This window comes from Polyodon spathula, chromosome 1 (assembly GCF_017654505.1).
Source record: "Polyodon spathula isolate WHYD16114869_AA chromosome 1, ASM1765450v1, whole genome shotgun sequence".
NCBI classification, from domain to species: Eukaryota; Metazoa; Chordata; class Actinopteri; order Acipenseriformes; family Polyodontidae; genus Polyodon; species Polyodon spathula.
Genome location: NC_054534.1, coordinates 26,335,244 through 26,350,085, shown reverse-complemented (window position 1 = coordinate 26,350,085; position 14,842 = coordinate 26,335,244). Strand labels below are relative to the sequence as shown.

Sequence of the window (14,842 nt, the reverse complement as noted above, 5' to 3'; positions counted from 1 at the left end):
CACAGCAGTCGTCTTACTTTACTCATAAACCACAGGAGGAAACAGCCATTTATATTCTCCTGAAGCAAGGTTTTACACAGTGCACAGTATTCTAGATATAAATAAAAAGGATTACAGAGAATAAAATAGCCTGATGAGTAGCTATAGTTGAATTAGGAACAGGACTCACCTGCTGAATTATCTTGTTTTATATATATATATATATATATATATATATATATATATATATATATATATATATATTATATTTATTTTATTTAAACACACTCTGTTCATGCCATAAAATTCAAGGGACTTCATCAGGGAATCTTTGAAGAAAAAAATAAATAAAAACTTACCTGGAGGCCTGTGCTTTCTATATCGTTTCTCAGTTTTCAACTTGTTATATGTCTCTTTCATTCATTGTTTTTGAGACAGCTTTTCTGTGACTCGCCAAACAGGGTTAACCTCTGATCGTGACTCATTATATGACCCAGCGATATAAAAAGACACACTAATAGATGAATGGAAGGACTGGGCGAATGTCCCTTGTTCTACTCCAGTATCCTGACAAAACTCAACTTGCTCTTGCCAGCTACGCTTCAGCCACACTTCTCATTACCAGACTTTGCAGCTCTCCAATTTACACGTATTGTGAGTGGCTTTAAGAGCTCTCTGCAGCCTGCACGCTCCCTTAATCAAGACAACAAGGCTCAAATGGATTAGGATTATGCTTTGAAACCTCTTTTTCTATTTCCGATGAGGCTAGTCATTTTCTCCTGTGCATAAGACCAACAAAAGGGCATGTGCAGTGCGGCTCCATTATCCATTTGCTGCTACAGCCATGAATAGTAACATAGTCTGCAGCCATGTCTGTCTTAATCCAGATGAAAAGCTATGGATTATAGAAGTATGGTGGATTAAGTAGGTGAAATTAGCTTTATATTTGATGATAACAATAACATTGGATAATGCTGGGAGATATTAGACACCAACTTTTGTATAACAGGAGCTGACAAGTGTGGATTTATAGCTAATCAGGTGGTTATTATTCACATCTTTATATCACTGACCCTTTTTTCCTAATGTGGCTGTTTTTGTACATGTAAAATGTTGAGGAGATTTAAAAAGTAGTGGGGTTCTGAAAAATACAGAATTCCACACCCCTCTGTGCTGCTACAAGTGCTTAAAAAACAGACCTGTCATTTTTCTTTTCATTGTTAACATCCTGACAACTTTTTACACTTAGAACTTTCAAATCTGTTTCAAAGGTCTTTTCAACACATCAGTTCCACTGAACTCGGGTTTGACGTCTTAACTTTCGGTGGGATGCTGGCCGTTTTTACATTATAGTTCTTTGGCATTCCAAGACATCTACTTACATCTGGTGGAATAATATCGTAGAAATAATAAACATGCAATTCCTACATCGCTAGCATTCTATCAGCACTATCAATCCACATGAGGGCACACTGTTTACTGAATATGATATAACCGTATTATAGATAGTAGACTGACATAGCCATTTGAAATGTATTTTTTGAGGTTTCTTGCATAAGATAGTTTGTATCAGACTGTCACAATAATATTAGTGTGACACTAGTCTTCGAGGACCTCAGGGTCTTCTGGTCTTTCATTCCAACTCAATTAACTTCATTATTTGTTCAATTGGACATATTTTTTTCAAGTTCTTTTACAGCTGATGATTTAGAAAATGCACTTGATTCAAGGTATACTACATATGAAACATTTTGAGGCCTGGAGAGAAGTGTTAAATGTGTCCAAAATCAAATAATTAGACCAATTAAGTAATTCAGAGCTCAGGTGGAATGAAAGCCAGAAGTCATTGTGGCCATTGAGCTATATTGTTTAATTATTTTTATTTAACTCTATATATAAATATGGTAGGTTGCTGTAAGATCCACGCTGATTTTCATCCCACTCAAGGTCAGAACGTGAGCCCTTGTGAGCTAGACTGGATCTCAGCTTGGGTCGCACGGCACCTTATACAGTATTCTACATCGGCCATGCTGGTTGTGTATACCCTGCTATACAACAAGCACTGAGGATAGTCGTATACTGGACCCCTTGAGGGGCTTGTGGGTTATCCTGCATATCCTCATTTGTGGAATATCTACAGTATTAATGTTCATTGTGTATCTTCTATATGTTGCATATACCACCGTACAATAATATAAACTACATTCATATTTGGTTAATATATATATATATATATATATTTTATATGTATATTATGATATATATATATATCTATATATATATATATATATATATATATATATATATATATAGTATATATATATATATTATTATATATATATGTAATATAAAAAATTTTGTTTTGTTTTTTTGTTTCGTTTTGACTTTATTAGGTACAATAAGAATAATCCATGTTATTCTTGGATAATGACCCCCCCTGTTACTGTTTGGGACTGGAGTCGCACACAGTAAATCATTAGGGGACACCAACGTCGAAACCTGATATGAGGGGTGTGTAGAAACCCAGTTGTTAGATGTGCCCGGGGCCCAGCCCAAGCAGTGAAAAATTAGATAGCCCGGTTCTGACAACCCAATAAGTAATGAAATACTGTATGGAAAACTTTAGCACTGAAAAAAATATCTTCATACAGAGTACAAAAAGGGGAAGAAGAAAAAAAGTGGCCTAAAAAAGGCCAGATGCACAATTACTATTTAGATGTGCAATGGTTTAATACAAAGAAAAGAAGATAATAATAATTGTTTTAGCATAATAAAAATAGATGATTTCCTATATTGCTAACCAATGATTAGTCTTCATTCATCAGGTCTGCTCAATGACCTATAAAAAGGAACAGAAAATCAAACAGCTCATTTAACATACAGTTCATAAAAATGAAAGCATGCAACAAATTAGACAGTATCTAGTGTCCACCGTTTTTGGATATTTGAAGTTTATTCCTTTAATTGTAAACATTTACTTTTGCAACAACTGTAAGATAATAAGAACATGCAAGGGCCTCCTTCAGTTAATAAACACAAACGACTTCACCGACTTTGCCTTAGGACTGCTGCACAACAGCAATATCAAATAACATCAAACATATCAAACACACCTCCACATGTCAAACTGCTTTGATTGGTGAAAAGCAGATACTGTGCAATGGTTTATACAGTATGTCACCAAAATTAGCTTTACTGAGCTTGCATTCTCTCTTTGTAAACAGGGGAGAAGGTAGGCAAAGATGTAAATGTATGATTTGGCATTTTAAAGTTTTTTTTTTTTATATAGTATTTTGTTCTTCAAATGATTTTGAATCTTTAAGTGTGATTTAGCAGATGAGTAATTCCACGTGTGATTGAGTCTGTGGTCTGACTGCAAGGTGAAGTAGGGAATAGAGAGAAGAGATTTGATATACTGGGGCTGAGCTTGTAACCTCTGAGTAGGATTTGTTACTTGGGTCATTCACAGATTTTTTTTTTTTAAATACATACCTTTTTGTTCTTTTTTTAAAACAGCAAATCTAAAAAACACACTGTTTTCTTTCTAACTTCTGTCCAGTACATTTCTGGGAAAGCTGCACTCATGACAGTTGTATAAATGGTGATACTAAATGCAAGAACAATTAAAAAAAACTAGAATCTACAGAATTATAACTAGAATATAACTAGAATCTATAGAATTAAAACTAGCTTCTTGTTTGGGTAGAAAAAACAGTATCACATCACAGGTGATTCTGACTGAAGTTATAAAGCACTGTACTCTCTTTTATATAAAATCGTTACTTACAGATACTTCCTTGTGCAAGCTCTCTTACCCATCACTGATTATTATATAAAAACATACACTAGGCAATCCCCATGCATTCATTAGAGGTGAATCTTAGCTAAATGACAGTGATGTATGCTCTGGTATCTAACTGTATATAGAGTTCATTTAAGAAAAACTACAACATTATTCTGCATTGCTTTCAAAAGCTTTGTATGCACCTGTTGAGGGTTGGCTTCACAGACAATACCTGTAAAACACACACACACAGATCATTACTATTTAAGATCAATACACATTTCACATAATTCTACTAGAATAATTCTAACAAGACCACGACATGACCACATGTGACCAAGAAAATAGCAATAGTATGCCAAAGCAAATGTTCTGCCACACTAGATGAAGTACAATCATGTGTGTCTCTGGAAGTTATTTTGTCATTCCTCATCATTCATGGTAGAAAACTGATTGAACACAAGCGTCCAGGCAGTAACCTCTATTGCTAACACAGTTTCAACAACAAAAAGGCCCCAAGATCCATGTGTAGCCTTCAACCACACAGCTAATCAGGGCTCAAGTAAGAAGATAAAATTATGCTTTCGATTTTCAGAATTGTTATTTGTCAAAAAAAAAACATATATGTGAATAAAAAAAAGTAATTACTTTGAAAAGAGTATCCAAATTGATATTCTCTTGCCCAGTAGCATTGAGTGCCTTGATTGCAGGAGTTCTATGAAATACACAATGACAAAGAAAGTTGTGTATATATCATCAGTATTATTTTCTATTCAAATGATGTGATCACATGTGGTGCTCATGAAAGCTTCTGGATTGGCAACAATAGATTAAAGCTCTCTGTAGTTATACAGCAGCGATAGGGGCGAGCTTCAGCCCAGTGCAATAACCCACTGCATGAGCCAGACCAGACACACTTCTATACAGTACATTTTCAAACAACAAGATCTGACTAGTAATACAAAGCTAGCGGGATGTTAGGAGTTCTTAACAAACAAAAACAAACAGCTGCTATCTATGAACATTATCCCTTGAACTGTACCATGTGGTCACCATTAGTTTCCAATTTACACATTTAATTCAGAGATGATTATATATAATGTGGCTTGGTGCGAGTTCTTCTGTTGGCCACTGCATAATACAGCTTTGTATATCTTACAGGTAGAGGCAACACATGGCGAGCAATAAGATTCTAACAATACCACTATGGGTAATAGCCTGTGCAGCTGAATTAACTGCTGCACCATTTGTCTAGAAATGCCACACCTCCACTGTACTTTCTACAGCAGCAGTCACAAACATTACACGTGGCCACCCTGTCTGCACTTCTTCTAAATGATACTAAAAAATATTTTTGTCACCAATTACTGCCAGCTGAACCAAGAAGACCAACCTTTGAGATGGAACAATTCGGGTTTGGCCAGGCTGTGGGATCATGTCATTGGGCCGCAAGGTACCTGTCCATTTTTTACAAACTCAAAATCAACTGCAATATTTCACAGAATATCATCATGTTGGTAATCCAGGTTCCTGCCATGGTAAATGTTTCCTTTAATATCCTGAGTAACAACACTGGTGCAGAACCTGTGGGGAGAGAACACAGTCCTGTTTCATAGATTTCAATAATGAAGCTTCATTACTGGGGCTTTCTGATATGCAGCTTTAAAAGCAATAAAAAAGTAAAGGAGAGCATTGCATTGAAAAGCAATAAAATGACAGTAAAGACACAGTTTACCAGTTCTGAGTACAATAAAGCCCTGCTTATCAGGATTTTCCTTGGTGCTTGACACACTCTGTTCTCTAACTAGATGGCAATGCCCTCTAATCCAGGGGCGTCGAGTTACAGTAAATGATTAAATCAACTACTTCAGTTTCTGGAGGCAGGTTTAATTGGTTCAATTAAACAATTTAGAATAGGATTGGATCAGATGAGGGTCATTGGTTTCAATTGGGCTAATCTACCATTTCAAGTGAAAAAACAGCTGCTGGGATTTGTGATGACTGCTGCTTTATTAAACTGTGGGGAACAGCACTACACAAATCCAAGCAGCTGTGTCTTCAGTTATCTCTCTTGCAATGGTAAATTAGCACAATCAACACCAATGACCCGTGGAGCGCTTGATCTGATTAATCAAGTAATCAGACGATGCGACACTATTTATTATATAAGAACTACCGTATTACTTCAATTTGGTGCTGCGGCATTTATTTTAAATTGATCAAAATGACTGCGACCCTTAAACGAGGGTGGCGATTATACGAGGGCAGTCTTTATTAATAATACTATGCTTTACAAATGCTACAGTATTTTATTACATGATTTAAGGCATTTTAGAAGCGGCACTGTGAAAGGCTCCAATCTGCAGCACTATACTCTGTGTGTTTTTGAGGCTCGAATACAGTACATTTACTGACAGTTAACGAGAGCCTATTAGGTGGAAGTTGGGTGTTCAAGCGAGTATTGTACCAGCGAATCAGGAGTGTGTGTTGGTTGCTATGGGGCGGGATAAGAAGAGGAGAGAGAATGGTAGTTGAGTGTGATGCAGTTGTTTTTCTTAACGAAAAATTTTACCTCTGAATATCGGTTTGATTTTTGTTAAAACTAAAATATATCCTACTCGGTTATTATTTTTTTCTCACTATAATTTACTTGCTTCTTTGTAATTGCTCTGTAAGGTATAGTGAGCTATATTGTATATATATATATATATATATTATATATATATATATATATATATATATATATATATATATATATATATATAGATAGATAGATAGATAGATAGATAGACTATTGTACAGGACTGAGTAAAATTCCAATTGAATTGAATAAAAAACAAAACAACTAAACCCCCTACAAGAAGGTATCTTGGGCCAGCTTTCGGATAGCTCTTAGAGTGAACGGCAAAGCTCTAAGTTCCTCTGAGTTTAAGTTTTCACCATCCAAGCTGAGGACGAGGTAAACAGACAGCCCTTGTTTTATCCCCTGCTGTGTTGGCACTGAACGCTTGGGGGGGGGGGGGGGGGGCGAAACCCATGAAAGATGGACCACACGACATGTGCTGTAAGGAGAACCATCTGGGGTTGTCTGTCGGGATGGTACATAATGTAAACGAATGATCCCACCACATGTAACATTAGCTTTTATACAATGTGTACGAGGTTGCAGTCAACGTCAGAGAAGTCCGTGTCATATGTACATAGGCAAAGTTGCGCGTTTCTTTATTTTTTGAGCAGGGGTAGAAAAAAATGCCTTTACTTTTCGTTATTGAGAGCGACGTTTATTCGAGGGCGGCGTCTATTAAAAAGCTGACATATGAGTGAGGCGTTAATTCGAGGGCGGAGTTACTTCGAAAAAATACGGTAATTACAAAAAAACAAACAACTAAGAGTCTTTTTTTAAATACAGTAGGCCTACTGATTTATTATGATGTTAAAGTTTGTGTTTCAAAGCAGCAACAAACGCTCTTTAGCAACATCCAATGTTTTTATTTTACTTTATTTATTAATTAGGATTCATAACCTTAATTTCACAATTAAGTAACTGTACAGAAGTCATGTAAAAAAAGAACTTCTCTAAAAGTGAAGTTCCCCTTTTACACAATACTTCTTGTAACTTCTACATTGTCATTTATTAACCACAAGAAGTAGAATTGAGCAAGACTTTCTGGTTCCTATGTCTTAATGAAAACGTTCTTATAAACTAATTATACTGAAGTCTCTTTAATAGCTGTAAGTTGGAAAGTACGTCAGCTGTACACACTACACCATGTATTACGGAACAGAACAGTGAGAGAATACAAGCTCCTTCCTTAGTCTCTATACGTACGCTGTCATCTCGTAGGCGAAATTCAAGAGAACAACGTCCCCAATGCTCAGTCTGAAGCCTGTGACCACTCCACGGATCTCTCCATCATAGGGCTGTGGGAAGAGGGAATAATATTATATGAGCATTTGCATGACAGCAATGCAGAAGAGAATTGTTATATAAATCAAATTCAGTACAAAGTTCAAATCAGCTGAATACTGTGTTTTCAGAAGCTGCCACCAGTATATTGAGAGTGTGTAATACTTCCTAATACGGCGTTCCTAGTATGCTCTGAACCGTGTATTATTTGTATTAGAACATAAGAACATAAGAAAGTTTACAAACGAGAGGAGGCCATTCGGCCCATCTTGCTCGTTTGGTTGTTAGTAGCTTATTGATCCCAAAATCTCATCAAGCAGCTTCTTGAAGGATCCCAGGGTGTCAGCTTCAACAACATTACTGGGGAGTTGATTCCAGACCCTCACAATTCTCTGTGTAAAAAAGTGTCTCCTATTTTCTGTTCTGAATGCCCCTTTTTCTAATCTCCATTTGTGACCCCTGGTCCTTGTTTCTTTTTTCAGGCTGAAAAAGTCCCTTGGGTCGACACTGTCAATACCTTTTAGAATTTTGAATGCTTGAATTAGGTCGCCACGTAGTCTTCTTTGTTCAAGACTGAACAGATTCAATTCTTTTAGCCTGTCTGCATATGACATGCCTTTTAAACCCGGAATAATTCTGGTCGCTCTTCTTTGCACTCTTTCTAGAGCAGCAATATCTTTTTTATAGCGAGGTGACCAGAACTGCACACAATATTCAAGATGAGGTCTTACAAGTGCATTGTACAGTTTTAACATTACTTCCCTTGATTTAAATTCAACACTTTTCACAATGTATCCGAGTATCTTGTTAGCCTTTTTTATAGCTTCCCCACATTGCCTAGATGAAGACATTTCTGAGTCAACAAAAACTCCTAGGTCTTTTTCATAGATTCCTTCTCCAATTTCAATATCTCCCATATGATATTTATAATGTACATTTTTATTTCCTGCGTGCAGTACCTTACACTTTTCTCTATTAAATGTCATTTGCCATGTGTCTGCCCAGTTCTGAATCTTGTCTAGATCATTTTGAATGACCTTTGCTGCTGCAACAGTGTTTGCCACTCCTCCTACTTTTGTGTCGTCTGCAAATTTAACAAGTTTGCTTACTATACCAGAATCTAAATCATTAATGTAGATTAGGAATAGCAGAGGACCTAATACTGATCCCTGTGGTACACCGCTGGTTACCACACTCCATTCTGAGGTTTTTCCTCTAATCAGTACTTTCTGTTTTCTACATGTTAACCACTCCCTAATCCATGTACATGTGTTTCCTTGAATCCCAACTGCGTTCAGTTTGAGAATTAATCTTTTGTGCGGGACTTTGTCAAAAGCTTTCTGGAAATCTAAATAAACCATGTCATATGCTTTGCAATTATCCATTATCGATGTTGCATCCTCAAAAAAATCAAGCAAGTTAGTTAGACACGATCTCCCTTTCCTAAAACCATGTTGACTGTCTCCCAGTACCCTGTTACCATATAGGTAATTTTCCATTTTGGATCTTATTATAGTTTCCATAAGTTTGCATATAATAGAAGTCAGGCTTACTGGTCTGTAGTTACCTGGTTCAGTTTTGTTTCCCTTTTTGTGGATCGGTATTACGTTTGCAATTTTCCAGTCTGTCGGTACCACCCCTGTGTCAAGAGACTGCTGCATGATCTTGGTTAGCGGTTTGTAAATTACTTCTTTCATTTCTTTGAGTACTACTGGGAGGATCTCATCCGGCCCAGGGGATTTGTTTATTTTAAGAGCTCCTAGTCCCTTTAACACTTCTGCCTCAGTTATGCTAAAGTTATTTAAAACTGGATAGGAACTGGATGACATGTGGGGCATGTTGTCAGTATCTTCCTTTGTAAAAACTTGTGAAAAGTAATCATTTAACATATTTGCTATTTTTTTTTTCTTCCTCTACGATTTTGCCATTTGTATCTCTTAAACATTTAATCTCCTCTTTGAATGTTCTCTTGCTGTTGTAATATTGGAAAAACATTTTGGAATTGGTTTTAGCTCCCTTAGCAATGTTCATTTCTATTTCTCTCTTGGCCTTTCTAACTTCCTTTTTGACTTGCATTTGCAGTTCTGTGTACTCTTTCTGTGTACTTTCTTTTTGGTCCTTTTTTAATGCTCTGTAAAGTGCCTTTTTTCGCTGAATATTTTTTTTAATTGATCTATTAAACCATTTTGGCAATTTAGTTTTACATTTAGATTTGTCTACTTTAGGGATATAATTGTTTTGCGCCTCTAGTACTACATTTTTGAAGAACAACCATCCTTCTTCTGTGGGTGTTTTCTCTATTTTACTCCAATCTACTTCTGTTAGTCTCTGTTTCATGCCTTCATAGTTTGCTTTTCTAAAATTGTAAACCTTAGCTTTAGTCTTTACTTTTGAGGATTTAAAAAAACACTTCAAATGAGACCATGTTGTGGTCTGAGTTTGCCAGTGGTTCTCTGACCTCTGTTTTAGTTATTCTATCTTCGTTATTTGAAAAGACTAAATCAAGGCATGCCTCCCCTCTAGTGGGTGCCTTCACAAATTGTGTTAGGAAGCAGTCATTTGTCATTTCCACCATTTCTATTTCGTCCTTCGCGCTACCCACCGGGTTTTCCCATTTTATTTGGGGGAAGTTGAAATCCCCCATTAGTATGGCTTCTCCTTTGCTACACACATTTCTAATGTCATTGTATAACAGATTATTGTGCTCACCGTCTGAATCTGGCGGTCTATAGCATGCTCCTATTATTATGCCTTTTGAATTTTTGTCTGTTATTCTGACCCATATTGATTCGGTTTTATTTTCTTTGTCCAGGTTTAACACCTGGGCTTCAAGACTGTTTCTTATGTATAGCGCTACCCCTCCTCCTCTTCTGTCCTGCCTGTCTTTCCTATACAGTGTATACCCACAAATATTATATTCGTCCCCATCACTCTCAGACAACCAAGTTTCTGTAACACCTATCACATCATAGTTACCTGTTAGTGCAGTAGCTTCAAGTTCTAGAATTTTGTTTCTGATACTTCTAGCATTTAGATAAACACATTTAATGGTTGTCTTACCTGAGTTGTTGTTCTTGTTTTGATGCGGTCTCCCTTCTGTTTTTTTGTTGATTTCTCCCCCCTTCCTTTCTAGTTTAAATGCTTCCGAACCTGCTCGAGGATCTTTTCTCCAAGTAGACTAGTTCCCTTGTTATTTAAATGCAGTCCATCCCGTCTATACAGATAGTCCTCGTTGTAGAAAGTGGTCCAATGATCAAGATAGGTGAAGCCTTCCCGTGTGCACCACGTCTTCAACCATTGGTTTTGATTTATTATTTCCAGCTGTCCATATGGTCCTTTGCAAGGTGCGGGTAGTATACCAGAAAATACCACAGTTTTGGTTTTCTCTTTTAATTTCCTTCCTAGCTCTCTGAATTTGTTTTGCAGGGATTTTGGTCTGTCTCTTCCAATGTTGTTTGTACCGATGTGGACGACTACTACCGGGTCGTCTCCTGTTCGTTCTAGGAGCCTGTCCACGTTTTCAGTGATGTGCTTGACCGAGGCTCCCGGAAGGCAGCACACTGTTGTAGTAAGGGGGTCCAAACTGCGAACTGAACTTGCTGTGTTTCTCAATATGGAGTCCCCAACAATCATGACCTCCCTTCTTTTTGCTGTCTGGTCACCACTGTCAATGGGGTCCTGGATGTTGTTCCTTTCATTCTCTTGTTGTTGGTTCTGCTCATCAAAATTCTGAAGTGACTCAAATCTGTTGGTTGTTTTGATTTCTGGTGGTTGTGTTTGACGAAGTTTCTTTTTTTCCCTGCTTCTGCCTACCTGAACCCAGCTGTTCTGACCTTCTATCTCCCTGGTGGCTTTCAGTCTGTTAGGGGTGATGCAGACTTCCATGAATTGTGGGTGTGCCAGTTCCTCAAGATCTTGTTGCTGTCTCACTTCTTCCAGCTCCATTTCTAGCATGCTTACTAGTTTATGCAAATCCTGGATCGCGCGGCACTTTATGCACACTTGGTTTAGCTCCGCTGGGTTTTCTCGGATTTCCCACATCAAGCAGGTGTCACAGATTACTGGCTTGAAGACCATGTTGAGGGTTTTTTTTTTTTTTGAAGTTTAGTTTCTTCTGCAGCCGTCAACCTGCTTTCAAACTGCTTCGAAACTGCTCTGTACTTTTCCACGCCTGTACTTCTCCCACTCGCTGTCGCTTCCACTCGCTGTCGCTGGGAAGACTGCCTCGTTTAACTGCGTTGTTCTGCTGTGCTGTCGGCTCCTCCCCTCGCCCGTGTCTCAAAACGGCGCTGAATTTGAATCAGCTGCTCCGAGTTTCAGCTTGTTTGTTATCAGAAAAACACACGCGGCTGTGTTTCCCCAATGTCCTCTGTTTTCTGATTAAAGCAATTCAAGATGCAATTTCTCCTTTCTGCTTCGAAACTGCTCTGTACTTTTCCACGCCTGTACTTCTCCCACTCGCTGTCGCTTCCACTCGCTGTCGCTGGGAAGACTGTACATTCAGCAGTTATACCAGCCGTATTTATTTATTCAAGTTATAATACAATGACAGTGCACCTTACGTGACAACATCGCAGCTGTTAGCGAGACATTTATCATAAAACACATTTAGATTTTTTATCTGTAATTACTTACTCTATTACCTGAGCTACAGCTTCCCTCATAACGTTCCATCAAAATGCATAGTCAGTGTTAACTATCTCTCTTCTGGCGGCTGATCCAATAATATTATACTGTGGAGGAGAAACGTCTGCATAGCTGAACCTGCTCAAGCCGAGCAGAAATGCCGACCACAGTAACAACATTCTGCTACAAGCGTCCTGACAGGGTATGGACCTTTACTTTTTCCAAATAACTAGAAATGAGTGAGCAGAAACGGCAAGTTACCGCCCCTGTGAGGGTGGAGTAGTTAATGCGTCTTGCTTTTTGTGTTCTTTCACCCCATGTGTAAATGGTTAGGGGAAAACAATATTATTAGGTGCTTGACGCAGCGAATACATCAACAGAATAGCATACTATACATTTTATCATGCACTTCACTCCATAAAACCTATAGATTTACGATGTTGGTTACATCATTCACTGTAGGCGGCACTGAAAGCCAAATTTGCATTTTAAGATATCATGAAATATGTATAGATATCAGTAAATCATTTGCAGATATCTTTAAATAAATGCGAGATATCTGTAAATAACCCATTTTGAAATATCTAAAAATGAAATAAAGATATCTCAAATTGATTTACAGATATCTTTAAATAATGTTTTGATAGCATGGTACGTCAAGTCTCGAAATAAATTCCCGTTCATTTAAAAGATATCTCAAAACCATTTTAAGATATTTTAAAATGTTTAGGAGATATTTGGAAATGATTTAGATATATCTATATATTAATCTCAGATATGTCTCAATGACAATTTAGCTTGCAATAATGTGGGAGCTCAGATCCCAGGGGCTGACATTGTTCAATTAACTTCAAGCAACGTTACAAATTCTTATATAAAGTACACTACCAGTCAGAAGTTTTAGAACACCCCCATTTTTCCAGTTTTTATTGAAATTTAAGCAGTTCAAGTCCAGTGAATAACCTGAAATGGTACAAAGGTAAGCTGTAAACTGCCAGAGGTTAAAAAAAAAAGTTTAGGTTACCAAAAACTGAAAAATAATGTACATTTCAGAGTTATACAAAAAGGCCTTTTTCAGGGAACAAGTAATGGGTTAACAACTTACAGCTGTTCTGCAGCAATGGAAGTAAATTAAGCCTTGAAAGTTGATGCTAACAATTCCTACAGGTGTCCCAACTTTTGTTGATTACTTACAAACCCTCTGTCTGTATAAAAGCGGTGTTGGAACAGATTGTGTTATTATACCCTCTTAAGCATTTTTTGGACAGTATTGTACTGTAGGAAGTAATATATTGCTATCATAATGGCAAGAAAAAGGCAATTAACAAAGAAAGACAGACAGACCATTATAACCCTTAAAAGTGTAGGTCTTTCCTTTAAAGAAATTACAAAGAAAGCCAAGGTGTCAGTGAGTAGTTTCCTACACCATCAAAAGGCACTTGGAAACTCTGACAGGAAGAGTTCTGGCAGACCCAAAGCCACAACAGAATCAGAAGACAAGTTTCTGAGAGTCAACAGCTTGTGTGATAGGCAGCTCACAGGACAACAGCTTCAAGCACAGTTTAACACTGGTCGAAGTAAGCAAGTCTCAGTTTCAACTGTGAAGAGAACACTTCGAGCTGCAGGTTTGACAGGTCAAGTGGCAATAAGAAAGCCATTGCTAAGATGGCAAAATAAGAAAAAGAGGCTTGCCAGGGCCATGAAGCACCGCCAGTGGACTACTGAAGACTGGAAGAATGGACCGATGAATCAAAATTTGAAATCTTCGGTTCATCACGCAGGGTTTTTGTACGCCGTCAAGTAGGCGAAAGGATGGTTCCTCGGTGTGTGACACCAACTGTCAAGCATGGAGGAGGAAGCGTGATGGTCTGGGGATCTTTTACTGGATCCAGTCGACGACTTGCACAGTAGCACCCTGAACCAAAACGGCTACCTCAGCATTTTGCAGTGCCATGCAATACCCTCTGATATACACCTTGTTGGTCAGGAGTTCAGACATTAAACTGCGTAAATTTAAATAAAAACTGGAAAAATTGAGGTGTTTTGACCGGTAGTGTACAGGATAAATAACTATGCTGTCCTACATGTGTTTATAATATTCAATGTTATGTGTATTAGTGAAGCAATTTGACATACTTGTACACAATATTGAATGAAAATAATAAATAAACAGGTAAAAATGTAAAGGGAACTATTTATGGAATAGAAGTTGGATAGCATGATCCACAACATCTATACTATTTTCCACAATGACCTATAACTTCCTATAACTGATAATCCTACCCATACTGTTATAGACATAGGCAGATCCTACAGCATATGCAAAACAACTTTGAGGATAAGGGTCTATTGTGAATATCTTGTGGAAAAAAAAAACTCTTTAGTGCTTTAAACATTATGGTGTTGATACAACTGATCTAAACAGCAGCTGATCAAAATACCACCACTTTCTACAAAATGTGCTTCTTTTACAATTTAATAGCAGTGCACCAGTTTACATCAATTTATTAGATATTTGTTTTATAACATCTTATTTGTTACCTACA

At 37.4% G+C, this 14,842-nt stretch overlaps 1 long non-coding RNA gene across 3 annotated transcripts; it reads right to left on the bottom strand.

The window, feature by feature from the left end:
- Nucleotides 1-2,914: 2,914 nt before the first annotated feature.
- Nucleotides 2,915-12,511, bottom strand: LOC121316229. Of its 3 annotated transcripts, XR_005950367.1 has the most exons (6): nt 12,314-12,511; nt 7,593-7,684; nt 5,157-5,347; nt 4,412-4,478; nt 3,967-3,995; nt 2,915-3,586 (listed from the first exon to the last, which is right to left on the bottom strand). It is a non-coding gene; the product is annotated as an uncharacterized LOC121316229 (long non-coding RNA). The 3 variants fall into 3 exon arrangements; XR_005950366.1 differs by having other exon boundaries at nt 4,412-5,347; nt 12,306-12,511; XR_005950365.1 differs by having other exon boundaries at nt 4,412-5,347.
- Between the last annotated feature and the right edge of the window lie 2,331 nt (nt 12,512-14,842).